The sequence below is a fragment of the Hyaena hyaena genome, unplaced genomic scaffold (genome assembly GCF_003009895.1).
Source record: "Hyaena hyaena isolate Hyena2069 unplaced genomic scaffold, ASM300989v1 scaffold_584, whole genome shotgun sequence".
Classification (NCBI taxonomy): Eukaryota; Metazoa; Chordata; class Mammalia; order Carnivora; family Hyaenidae; genus Hyaena; species Hyaena hyaena.
Genome location: NW_024081205.1, coordinates 184,318 through 198,067, shown reverse-complemented (window position 1 = coordinate 198,067; position 13,750 = coordinate 184,318).

Below are 13,750 nucleotides of genomic sequence, written 5' to 3'. Positions count from 1 at the left end.
TTTCTTTATTATTTTTTTTTTAATTTTTTAATGTTTTATTTATTTCTAGGAGAGAGAGAGAGAGACAGCGTGAGCAGGGGAGGGTCAGAGAGAGAGGGAGTCACAGACTGAAACAGGCTCCAGGCTCTGAGCTGGCAGTCAGCACAGAGCCCGACGCGGGGCTCGAACCCACGAACCGCGAGATCATGACCTAAGCGAAAGTCGGACGCTCAACCGACTAAGCCACCCAGGCGCCCCTTCTTTATTATTTTTTAAAAGTAAGCTCTGGGGGTGCCTGGGTGGCTTAGTCGGTTGAGCGTCCGACTTTCGCTTAGGTCATGATCTCGCGGTTCGTGGGTTCGAGCCCCGCGTCGGGCTCTGTGCTGACTGCCAGCTCAGAGCCTGGAGCCTGTTTCAGTCTGTGACTCCCTCTCTCTCTGACCCTCCCCTGCTCACGCTGTCTCTCTCTCTCTCTCCTAGAAATAAAAAATAATAATAAAATAAAAAAAAATAAACATTAAAAAAAAATAAAAGTAAGCTCTGAAAAAATAAATAAAAGCTCTGTACCCAATATGGAGCTTGAACTCACAACCCTGAGATCAAGAGTTGCATGCTCTACCCACTGAGCCAGTACAGTTTAGTGTATTAAGTTCATAGTGTTGTGTATCTATGTCCATAATTTCCCAGCTTGTAAAACTGAAACTCTATACCCATTAAATAATAACACCCCATTCTTCCCTCCTCCCAGCCCCTGGCACCCACCATTCTACTTTCTGTATCTATTTTACTGCTCTAATTATCTCATATAAATGGAATCATACAGTATTTGTTTGTGACTGGCTTATTTCACTTAGCATAACGTCCTCAAGGTTCACCCATGTGGTAGGATATGTTAAAAATTTCCTTTTTAGTGGCACCTGGATGGCTCAGTTGGTTAAGCATCTGACTTTAATTTCAGCTGAGGTCGTGATCATGAATTTGAGTCCTATGTCTGGCTCTGTACTGACAGTGTGGAGCCTGCTTGGGATCTTCTAAACATTAAAAGAAGGTGAAGGAGAAGAAAAGAAGGGAAAAGAATATCCTTTCTAAGATGGAATGATATTCTATTGTATAAAATACCACATTTTGCTTATTTATTCTTCTGCCAACGGATACTTGGCCTGCTTCCACACTTTAGCTACTGTGAGTAATGTTGCTATGAACATAGGTGTACAAATACCTCTTTGAGACCCTGCTTTCAGTTTTGTTCACCCAGAAGTGGAATTACTAGGTTGTGGGATTTCTGTTTTTAATTTTTTGAAAAAAAGCCATCCTATTGAGTGTGTGGTCATATCTCATTGTAGTTCTGATCTGCATTTCCCTTATGATTAAGATTATTATTATTTTAATTTTAGATCACAAGTTGGGGAGAGGAGCAGAGGAAGAGAAAGTTAAGCAGGCTCCATGATCAGCACAGAACCTGACACAGGGCTTGATCCCATGACCCTGGGATCATGATCTCAGTCAAAATCAAGAGTTGGATACTTTCTCGATTTCGGCTTAGGTCATGATCTCACAGTTTGTGAATTTGAGTCTCACATTGGGCTCTGCGCTGACTGTGGAGCCTGCTTGAGATTCCCTCCTTCCTCCCTCTCTCTCTCTCTGCCCTACCCCACTTGCTCTCTGAAAATAAATAAACTTTAAAAAAATTTTTAAAAAGTTAGACACTCAACTGATTGAGCCACCCAGGCACCCCCCCTTATGATTATTATTGTTGAGCATCTTCTTATGTGCTTTTTGACTATTTGTGTATCTTATTCAGAGAAATATCTATTCAAGTCCTTTGAATAAAGGGTTTTAAAATTTTTTTATTTGGGTTTTTTTGTTGTTGGGTTGCTTGTTTTTTATGTTGATAGCTAATTCCCTTTTATTGTCTGCTTCCTGGCAAACCTAAACTAATAGAAGCAGTGCCGGGAGTATTCCAGAAAACAGGTAATAAGATGGGGATGATGGGACCCCAGAATAATAAAGACCAGATGGTGGTACTTAACTGCAAGAAGCCAGGAGACTACAATTACCATTACAGCCACCAAGACTGAAGAGGCAACCAAAGGGTCAATCAGCAGGAAGTTGTGGAGAGGGTTAATAAAGGATAGGATAGCATCCCTAGGAGCCAAATAGATGCAATCAACAAAGGTGATTTTTAACTTCCCTAACCAAAAAAGTCCACAGAAATGGAAGAGCAGGGCGTGAAAGGTGACCACTTCCAGTAAGTCATGCTCCCATTCCCAGTTTCTAGACCTGAGCCAATTTTCAGATCCAGAACAAATCGATGGATGAATAAGTAGCTAGGAGCCTAGGAATAAAGATCCTGCAATACCACGGCAAACATATACCACCACAATGATTTCCTCAGTCCTTCCCCCAAAGAGATTCATGGCCATTTACTTGGGCGACTGTACACTGGTGGAAGAGAAATAACCAAATACTTTGAGGATTGTTGGACACTTGATCTGAGTTGACATTCAGCCTCAGAGACCAAAAGTATCATCAGCCCCCTGGTCTCAGGGGGCCAGTAAAAAATGGAATTCTAGCTAAAGTATGGCTCATAGTGTCCCCCCTTTGCCCAGGGATCATTTCCCCAATCCCAAATATATAACTAGAAATGATCCACATTGTGTTTCTGGCCTGTGGGGTAAGAATTAAAACAGTAAAAAACAAGTGTAAACCTTGGAAACTACTCTCCATCACTGGTCAGAACAGTAAATTAAAAGCATTGTCATTTTGGGGGATGGACGGGGGTAGAGATTAGTGCCACCATTAAAGACATGAAGGATGCAAGTGTGACCCTGAAAGATGGTGGAAAGTGAAAAATATTCCCAATGAGTGGAATTGCAAGCTGTGCCCTTGGCTGTCCACTTTGTATGGAAGGGCAAGTGGTCTAAGGTGAGATTATATACAGGTTCCTGGGCAGGTTCCAGTGGACTGGTGAATGTAGATGAACTATATGGAAGAAGGTACAACATGAAATTTTTATGATATGACAATGTGCACCAGAATGCATCTACCATGGAAGAGGCACGAACAACCAAATAGGCAAAATGACAAGGTCAATTGACATTAGCCACTATTCAGCCCCTGCAGACTTGATATGCAGGGCACATGAACAGAGTGGCCATGGTAACAGAGATGGAGGCTACATATGGGCCCAAAGTCCATATGGGAAAAGGGACTCCCACTTACCAAGGCTGCCTCTCAATGTCCATCCTATCAGCAATAGAGACCAACATTGTGTCTCTGATATGCACTATTCCTGGAGATTAAGCGGCTTTGTGGTGTTAAGTCAGCCTCAATGTGCTCCTTCCTTCTGAAAAGGCCAGCAATTCATCATTGTAGGGCTATTCTGGATATGAATTTGCCTTGCTTGCTCTCAGAGCATCAGCCAGCAGAATGCCTGATTGAGGCACAGATTAACACACAGCATAACATCTCACCCCGGTGACTCAATTTACAGTTAAGGGGTTGCAGAAGTGGGGCCATGACCATGGTATCTGCTGTTCATATCATATACTACACCATCCAGAAGCAGCCAGCTAATAGAATACTAGTAATGATCTTCTAAAGGCACAGCTGAAGCACTAGCTCAGAAGCAACACTCAAAGAATAGGGTGCCATTCTTCAGGGTGCAGTATTAAATACGAGACCACTATATGGTGCTGTATCCCCAGTAGGAGGAATACATGAGTCCAGGAACCAATGTGGGGAAATAGAAGCGACCCCACTTACCATCCCTCTCAGTGACCGGGGTGATTTTGTGCTTCCCATCCCAACAACTCTGGGCTCCACATGATTGAAGTTCCTATGTTGCTACAGGGGGTGCATCTTGCCAGAGGACACAGCAAAAGTCCTACTAGACTAGAAGTCATGACCGCTCCTTTGGGACCTTGTGCCCAGGGACCAGTAGGTAGAAACTGGTGGTAGAAACTAACCCAGATCAACAGGAGGAAGTAGAGCTGCTTGTACATAATGGGGGCAGGAGGAAATACCCTGGTGGTCTGCTTTGGTACCTTCTGGTACTCCATTGCCCCTCTGTACCTATAAACAGATTTGTGAAACCATACCACACCAGATTGAGAAGGGTACGATGACCCAGAATTCAGACACTACCACACCACCAACCCAGGAATGAAGTCTTGGGTCACATTACCAGGCAATCCACCAAGACTTCTAGATGCTAGTTGAGGGTAAAAGAAATTCAGAATGGAAGAAAGTGAATACCAGTTGCAGCCCTGAGATCGCTTGCAGCCCTGAGGTCGCTTCCAACAATAGATGTTTATCCCACTGATCTCCCTCATCTCTGAGTTCTTATCTTAGAAAGAGAGATCCATGGAAACTATGGAGTAGCTGCTCACCAAATTAATGGAGAGAAAGAACTCTGTGGGGCCCAAAGGGTAGAATATGGTGGTCATGAAAATTTGCCTCTCAGATCTCTGACTGTGGGAGGTCAGTTGATCGATAGACTGATAGTGCTCTGAAGTCCATTACCGCATTCAGTCTGAGGCCACAAACCCCAAGGGGTACTCCCAGCCAATGACTGAGTGTGGCAGCTAAAATAGGCTCATTCTTGGGAAGGTTTCATCCTCATGAATCTCTTCCATGGCTAATCCTGCTTGGAGATTTCTTCTTCTCCTCCCTTCTTTCTCCTCCCTTCTTTCTCCTCCTCCTTTTCCTTCTTTTTAATTTTACTTATTTAAGCAATCTTGACATCTAACATGGGGTTCAAACTCACAACCCCAAGATCAACTGTCACAAACTCTTTTTACTGAGCCAGCCAGGCACCCTTGGAAATTGCTTCTCAAAGAACCCAAAATAAGCCACCAGAAGGCAAATGGTGGAGTAGATAATGAAATGGCTGTCCTAAACCACAGTCCTATCCCCAAGGCAGGAAATAGGAGGTGCTTAGAAAATAATTGCTATATAAATGAATGAATATGAAATGACATGTTGACAAGGGGTTAATCTTCCCAGGAAGGTTTCAAAAACATTGAAACTGTTTGAGAGGAGCATTGAGGAATCAGAAAAAATTTTAGGATGAAAGTATTAGAACTTCATGTGTCAGTGTTACTCCTATTTGATCTTGAAATCTTGGATATGGCAAAGGTCTGGGAGTTGCCTGAGGAAAGGGAAGCCACCAGTGCACTGGTTACCGGAGACCCAAAGGGATCAGTGCCAATTTAGTGGTTGGGAAAAGCATATTCCTGGATACCATAATCAGACATTTTTGAAAATTACTCCAGGTAATTTAGCTGCACAGTCAAGTTTGGGGAACATATTGCTGAACTCCGGAAGCCACCATTGTCCTCAAATCAGAAGACTGTAGGAAGGGGTGGGGGTCTGATCTACCCAATCACCTCTTTTCACATTGTTCGCCCAAACAGCAGATGAGGGAGCAACTGGAGGGCTATGGGGACTTAGGACCCTTTCAGCCATTCAGCAGTAGGAGACACTGCTTGGCCATTTAGTAAGTCTTCATCAATTGCCACCTGGATGCCCAACACCACACTGAGCACTGTGGGGGTAGTTGTGAGGTGGTTAAGACTCTACCTTTACTAGCCCCTGCTTGACGATTAACTCATCCCCCACTGAAAAACCTCCAAGAGCTTCCCCTTGCCCTTATTTTCTTTTTCCCACTGCACTTAAATTTAAGTGAATTTTTAAAAAAGTGTTTATTTTTGAGAGACAGGGAGACAGAGTGCGAGCAAGGGAGGGGCAGAGAGAGAGGAAGACAGAATCCAAAGCAGGCTCTAGGCTCTGAGCTGTCAGCACAGAGCCCGAAGTGACGCTCAGACCCATGAACCGTGAGATCATGACCTGAACCAAGGTCTGAAGTTTAACCAGCTGAGCCATCCAGGTGCCCCAAGCATGTGATTAATCTAAGCGAAGACAGTGTGAAGCCTGCTTGGGATTCTCTTTCTCTCTCTCTGCACCTCCTCCACTCACACCATCTCTCCCTCTCTCTCTCTCTCTCTCAAAAATAAAAAAACTTAAAAAAAAAATCACCTTTTTTGTTCCTGTGTTTTTTGTTTCTCCTGTTAGCTTAACACATACACATTCTTTTAGTGTTTATTCTAGACTCCATGCCTAGAGAGTACAATTCACATCCCTGGTTATATACGATGGGAGTCATACATTCCACTGTTACATCTGTTATAAATCCCTCATTATTGTTGCTTAAAACAATATTCGTTGTCCACATATTTACTCTGTCAGTGCTCTTTATTCTCTCCTTCAGTCAGCCTTATGTTTCCATCTGGGATCATTTTCCTTCAGCCTAGGGTAGTGCAGGTCTGCTAGCAATGAGTTATCTTACTATCTCAGCTTCAGTTTGCCTGAACATATCTTTATTTAACCTTTTTTAAGTGGATCCAATTGTATTTAAACTTTTTTATTGAGATAAAATTCACACAACATCAAATTCACTACTTTAACCATTTTTAAGTGTGCCATTCAATGTTTTTTAGTATATTCATAAAGTCATGCAAACATTACCACTATCTGATTCCAGAATATTTCCATCATGGGACGCCTGGGTGGCTCAGTCGGTTGAGTGTCCAACTTCGGCTCAGGTCATGATTTCATGGTTTGTGGGTTCGGGCCCCGCATTGGGCTCTGTGCTGACTGTTAACTCAGAGCCTGGAGCCTGCTTCGAATTCTGTATGTGTCTCTCTCTCTCTTTCTCTCTCTCTCAGAAATAAATAAAACATTAAAAAAATAAAAAACATAATAATGAAAAAAAGAATATTTCCATCACCCCTGAAGGAGAAAGTCCATTCTTTTCAATTCTCCCTTCCTCCCCTCCCCCCATCTCCTGGAAACTATTACTCTACTTTTTGTTTCTATGGATTTGCCTATTCTGGATATTTTGTATGAATGCTGTCATACAATGGGTGACCTTTTATGTCTGGCTCTTTTCATTTAGCACATGTTTTCAAGGTTCATTCATGTCGTGGCATGGATTGGTCCCTCATTCCTTTTTTTGGCAGAATAATATTTCATTGTATGAATATATCACATTTTATTTATCCACTCATCAATTCATGAGCATTTGGGTTGTTTCCAGTTTTTGGCTTTTATGCATAATGCTTCTATGAACATTTATGTTCTTGTGTGAACACATGTTTTCAATTCTCTTGGGTATATACCTACTGATGGAATTGCTGGGTCATACGGTGACACTGTGTGTAACTTTTTGAGAAATTGCCAAACAATTTCCCATAGTGGCTGCACCGTTTTACATGCCTGCAAGCAATATATGAGGATTCTAATTTCTCCATATCCTGTCCAACACTTGTTATTATGTTTTTTTTATGTTTTATTTATTTTTGAGAGAGAGAGAAAGAGACAGCATGAGCAGGGGAGGGTCAGAGAGAGAGGGAGACATGGAATCACAAACAGGCTCCAGGCTCTGAGCTAGCTGTCCGCACAGAGCCCAATGCGGGGCTTGAACCCACAAACCGTGAGATCATGACCTGAGATGAAGTCGGATGCTCAACCGACTGAGCCACCCAGCGCCCCTGTTATTATCTGTTTTGTGTTTGTTTGTTTGTCTGTCTTTTCTTTTTCTTTTTTATTATAGCCATTCTAGTGGGTATGAAGTGGCATCATGTTGTGGTTTGGATTTCCATCTCCCTAACGACTAATGATGTTGAGCATCTTTTCATGTGCTTATTGCCCTCTGTATATCTTCTTTGGAGAAATGGCTATTCAGATCTCTTGCCCACTTTATTTTTATTTTTTAAATTTTTGTAAGGTTTTATTTCTGAAAGAGAGAGAGAGCAGGGGAGGGTCAGAGAGAGAGGGAGACACAGAATCCAAAGACAGGCTCCAGGCTCTGAGCTCGCTGTCAGCACAGAGCCCAACGCGGGGCTCGAACCCACGAACCGTGAGATCATGACCCGAGCCGAAGTCTGACGCTTAACCGACTGAGCCACCCAGATGCCCCTCTTGCCCACTTTAAAATTGGATTATTTGTGTTTTTATTATTGAGTTATAAAGATTCTACACGTATTCTGGATACTACACATATACTCTGTAAATATTTTCTCTCATTGTGTGGGTTGTCTTTTCATCTTGATAGTGTCCTTAAAGCACAAAAGTTTTACATTTTGATGAAATCCAACTTATCTGTTCTCTTTTCTTGCTTGTGATTTGTATATCATATTTAATTTACCTTCATTTATGAAGTACATGTTCTCTGGGTGTAGAATTCTAGGTTAGCAATATTTTTGTGATTTTTTTCTTTTGGTATTTATGTCATTCTACTGCTCTCTGGCTTCCATAGTTTCTATTGAAAAGTCAGATATTAGTGGTATTGCTCTTTTGAAGATAGTATGTCTTTGTCTGCTTTTAGGGTTTTTGTCTTTCTTTTTTATTTTCAGCAGTTTCATGATGATATGCTAAGATGTGGTATTCTTGTGTTCACTGCCTAGGGTTCATGGAATTTACTGAATCCAAAGGTTGATATCTTTCATCAGTTTGGGGAAATTCAAAGTATGTATCTTCAAATACTGAGCTGCACCATTGCCTTTCTCCTTTGTTTTTGGGATTCTAGTTATACGCATGTTAGAACTTTTGACTGTGTCCCACGTATCTCTTCCACTCTGTCCTTTTTTAAAATCTTTTTTCTTTCTGTGCTTACTTTTGGATATTTTCTATTGACTTGTTTCCCTTTAATTATTCTGTCTTCTGCCATATCCAGTGCCATAGACTGTTTGTGTCCCCCTAAAATTCATGTTGAAATCCTAACTTCACAGTTTCTGTTGAAAAGTCAGTTATTAATGTTATTGCTCCTTTGAAAATGATGTGTCTTTATCTGCTTTTAAGATTTTTTCTTTCGGGGCACTTGGGTGGCTCAGTCGGTTGCGTGTCTGACTTTGGCTCAGGTCATGATCTTGCAGTTAGTGAGCCCAAGCCCTGTGTTGCATTGGGCCTGGTGCTAGTAGTGCAGAAACTGTTTGGGTTTCTCACTCCCTCTGCGCCTCCTGTGCTCTCAATCTGTCAGGTGTGAATGAATAAACTTGGAAAATTTAAACTTAAAAACTTTAAAAAAAAGGAACATTAAACATTGTTTTTCTTTCTCTGATTTTCATGAGGGTAAATAGAGGTCTCATGAATGGGAATAGTGTCCTTCTAGAAAAGACCCCAGAAAGCTCCCTAGCACCTTTATACCACATGAGGTTTATAGCAAGCAGAGGGGGCTGTCTATGAACCAGGAAGTGGGCTCTCCCCAGGCATGAAATCTGCCAGCACCTGGATCCCAACCTCCAGAACTATGAGAAATAAATTCCTATTGTTTAAAGCCACCCAGTCTATGGTATTGTGTTACGGCAGTCCAAATAGGCTAAGACACTGATGTTAAAATCATCTAATGAATTTTAACTCAGTTCTAGAAATGTCCATTTGATTATTTGTAGAGAATCCAATTTTCTGTTGAAATGCTCTATTTGTCATCTATGTTATCTATTCTTTCTCCTAAGATTTTTAATTTTTAAAAAAATTTTTTTAATGTTTTTATTTATTTCTAGGAGAGAGAGAGAGACAGCGTGAGCAGGGGAGGGTCAGAGAGAGAGGGAGTCACAGACTCTGAAACAGGCTCCAGGCTCTGAGCTGGCAGTCAGCACAGAGCCCGACGCGGGGCTCGAACCCATGAACCGCGAGATCATGACCTAAGTGAAAGTCGGACGCTTAACCGACTAAGCCACCCAGGCACCCCTCTCCTAAGATTTTTTAAAGTAATCTCTACACCCAAAGTGGGGCTTGAACTCACACCCCTGAGATCAAGGATCACACATTCCACTGACTGAGCCTGCCAGGCACCCCTGTTCTATCTTTTATTTTCTCTATTAGTCACAGCTTTTTAAAAGTCCTTATCTGATTAAATCAAATATCTGAATCATAGGGAGTCTGTTTTTGTTGACATTTTTGTTCTTTTTTGGTTTTGGTTATTTCATTTGGTTCAGTTTTATTTTGTTTTTAGCATGCCTCATAATTTTTGATTCATCTGCTGGACCATGCAGATTAAAAATTGTAGAGGCGAGGCACCTGGGTGGCTCAGTCAATTAAGCATCCAACTTTGGCTCAGCTCAAAATATCACGGTTTTTGAGTTGGAGCCTCCCACATTGTGCTCTCTGCTGTCAGCTAGAGCCCTTTGGATCCTCTGTCCCCCTCTCTCTGCCGACACCCCTCCCATATGTGTGTGCTCTCTCTCTCTCTCTCAAATATTTTTTAAATTTTAAAATAAAAATAAATAAAAACTGTAGAGGCTTTCGATGATGTTCTCTGTCTCCAGGAGAATTTACGTTTTCTTCTTATAGACAGAGTACTGGTGGGTCACCTTGACCCCCCACTGAGGCATGTTTTAAGCTGTATTAGGATTGAACTATTATAGTTTTGCTTTTTCTTCTGGGCCAGTATCCTTACTCCTCGGGTGTTGTCTTTTCTCCTGGGGTGTGGCCTTTGTTCCTAGGGTGTAACCCTTCCAGTTTAAAGCCTGAGGTGTTTACCAAGGCCTCTGTGTCTCAGCAGGCTTTCAACTCTAACTTCTATTTCCTTAGCACACACTCCTGAAATCTCTCTCAATTTATTGCTTTCTCAGCTATTGTTTTCTTCTGGGTTTGTGGAGCCTTATCCTGTGCTTGCACAGCTTAGGAGTCAGCCAGAGATTTCAGAGAAATGTATTCACAGATTTTTGGCTCTTTCTCTGTAGCTTTCTTCTCTCCAGTTTTTTGACCCTTGTACCTGTGTATTTTCAGCCCTATGAGATTGCTGCTTTCTGTATGCGCTCAATTCTTTTGAGCCACAATTTGAATAGTACAATTCTGAAAAAAACTCTGGACTATGGAATTCCCTTTTCTCAAAGATTGTAGACCTTCATTTTCTGATTGCATTGGTTTCTTTTTTTTTTGTAATTTTTTAAATGTTTACTTATTTTTGAGAGAGAGAGAGAGAGAGACAGACAGACAGAGCTCAAGCAGGGGAGGGGCAGAGAGAGAGGGAGACACAGAATCCAAAGCATGCTCCAGGTATTGAGCTGTCAGCACAGAGCCCCACGGTGGGCTAGAACCCACAAACTGCAAGATCATGACCCGAGCAGAAGTCAGACACTCAACTGACAGAACCACCCAGGCACCCTTGCATTGGTATCTTCTAACGTCTTTCAAAGATATTTTAAACTTTTTTTAAAGTTTATTTTTATTTATTTTGAGAGAGAGAGATATGGCAAGTGGGGGAGGAAGAGAGAGGGAGACCAAATACCAAGCAGGCTCCTCACTGTTAGGCAGATCCCAATGCCAGTCTCAAACTCATGATCCGTGAGATCACAACCTGAGCTGAAATCAAGAGCCGGCCATTTAACCAACTGAGTTACACAGGTGCTATTAAAAAATATTTTATATATTTTGTCTAGCCTTTATGATTTTCTTTCAGTGGAAATACAAACTCTTTGTTCGGAATCAGAATCCTCCGCAATTACATCAATATATCGGGTCTATAGGGGCCTCTATCATCTGCCCTTGACCAGTTCTCTGACTCCTTCTATTCTCTTCTTTCCTCATTTCAATTCAGCCATATAAGTCTTTATTTTGAATGCTTATTCCCATGCCAGGGTCTTTTTAAAAAAAATATTTTAATGTTTTTTTATTTATTTCTGAGAGAGAGAGAGACAGAGAGAGCGAGCAGGGGAGGGTCAGAGAGAGAGGGAGATACAGAATCTGAAACAGGCTCCAGGCTCTGAACTAGCTGTAAGCACAGAGCCTAACGCGGGGCTCGAACCCATGAACCGTGAGATAATGACCTGAGCCGAAGTTGGACGCTTAACCGACTGAGCCACCCAGGTGCCCCAAGGTCTTTAACTTGTTAATCTCAGCTTTCTAACATTCTTGCTATGGTCTAAATGTTTGTGTCCACCCTAAACTTGTATGTTGAAATCCTGATAGCCAGTGTGATTGTATTAGGAGATAGGGCCTTTTGGAGGTGCTTAGGTCATGAGAGGAGAGCTCTCCTGAACAGGATTAGTGTTCTTATAAAGAACCCCACAGAACTTCCTAGCTCCTTCCACTGTATGAGAACACAGCAAGAGGTCAGCAGTCTGCAACCCAGAAGAGGCTATACCAGAACCCGGCCATGCCAGCGCTCTGATCTTGGACCTCCAACCTCCAGAACTGTGAGAAACAAATGTCTGCTGTTTATAAGCCATTCAGTCTGTGATATTTTGTTATAGCAGCCTGACAGGCTAAGCCAACTGCAGATCCAGATTTTTCACATGGTTGGCATCTTTATGCCAATTGGCTCTTAGTTCATTTAACACTCAGGAAGCCTTTCCCCAGCTGCCTTTATAGAAAAGCCCCTCCCTACCCCAGTCACTCCGTATACCTTTTATTTTCTTCATAGCACTTAAACCATCTGAAATTATCTTGCTCCTTGTTTATTGCCTTATTGTTCACCTCAGCCAGTTTTTGAGCAATGCCTGGCATAAAACAAAACAAAAACAAAACAAACTCAATTGATATGTATTGAGTGCATCGAGGAAGTGAGGAAAAAGAAATAAAAAAGTACAATAAAGGGTAAAATGAATTCAGAGTTTGTGATAGGGATAGTCTATTTTATACTGAAAAGTCACTGAGGTTGGGAGACCCAGGTTAAGTCAAACCTCTTCCCATTGGCTTAGGGATTTGTGCTGTATATAAAGTCTAGACTTGCCCAACAGTCTGAGCTGGCCAAGGTCCCAGATTTCTCTGGTTTCTTGCTTCTTGGTCACTGTGATTTCAAGATAGGCACATACACTCCTCCCTATCTTCAGAGGTCATCTGTGGCTGGGAATAGGGTTTCCTCAGTAAGACTGAGAGATAGGCAACTGCTGGCTTTTCTTAACAGATTGTCAATTGCTAGCCTTACACTATTTTTTTAATTTTTAAAAAAGTTTTATTTATTTAAGCAATCTTTACACGCAGCATGGAGCTCAAACTCACGACCTTGAGATTAAGAATCACATGCTCTTCCAAATGAACAAGTCAGGTGCCCCCAGCCTTAAATTAGTTTAAAATAATCTCCCACTTGTCTGAGCGCAATGCAGACCCATCATTGGAAATGAATGGCCCCTACTGACTTTGAAAGAACTTTCTGTGATGTCTCTAGCTTGCTGACAACTCACCTATGCCATGTATCTGTTAATGAACATGTACATTTATCTGGTCTACCCTGGGCTGACTTAGTCAATGCTGAAGTTTGGCAGCAGCCTCAGGACCATTTTATGGCAGCAGCAGGGGTGAGTGTTGGCAGAGATGCCAACAAACCCTCATTCCCAGAGATACAGGCCTGCTGTCAGCCAAAGTGGGCAGTTTGTACCCCCAGAATATTCTCAGTCTCGGACATTCCTTATGGGGCCCTGAACCCACCTGACTTTTTAGACTCTAGTTATGTCTGATCTGATCTTCACTGCCCATTTGTGGGTCAAGACAGCAGAAGTTGCATTTTTGAACGTGGATCACCATTTGGAATCACATGCCCCAAGCTGCCCTCATTCCTCAGCATGCTGTATAGGTAGAGTGGGATAAAAGTGCAGTCTCTGGGAAGCCTCAGGGACTCTAGTCCTGGACTCACTGAGTTCATCCTGGGCAGGTCACTTAACCCTGCTGTGCCATCTCTGTGCTGTTCCTCAGTTGAATTAGAACCCAACTGAGGTCTGATACAAGGCTCACATTACACAATGGAGGTGAAGACCTTTGAAAAGGTACC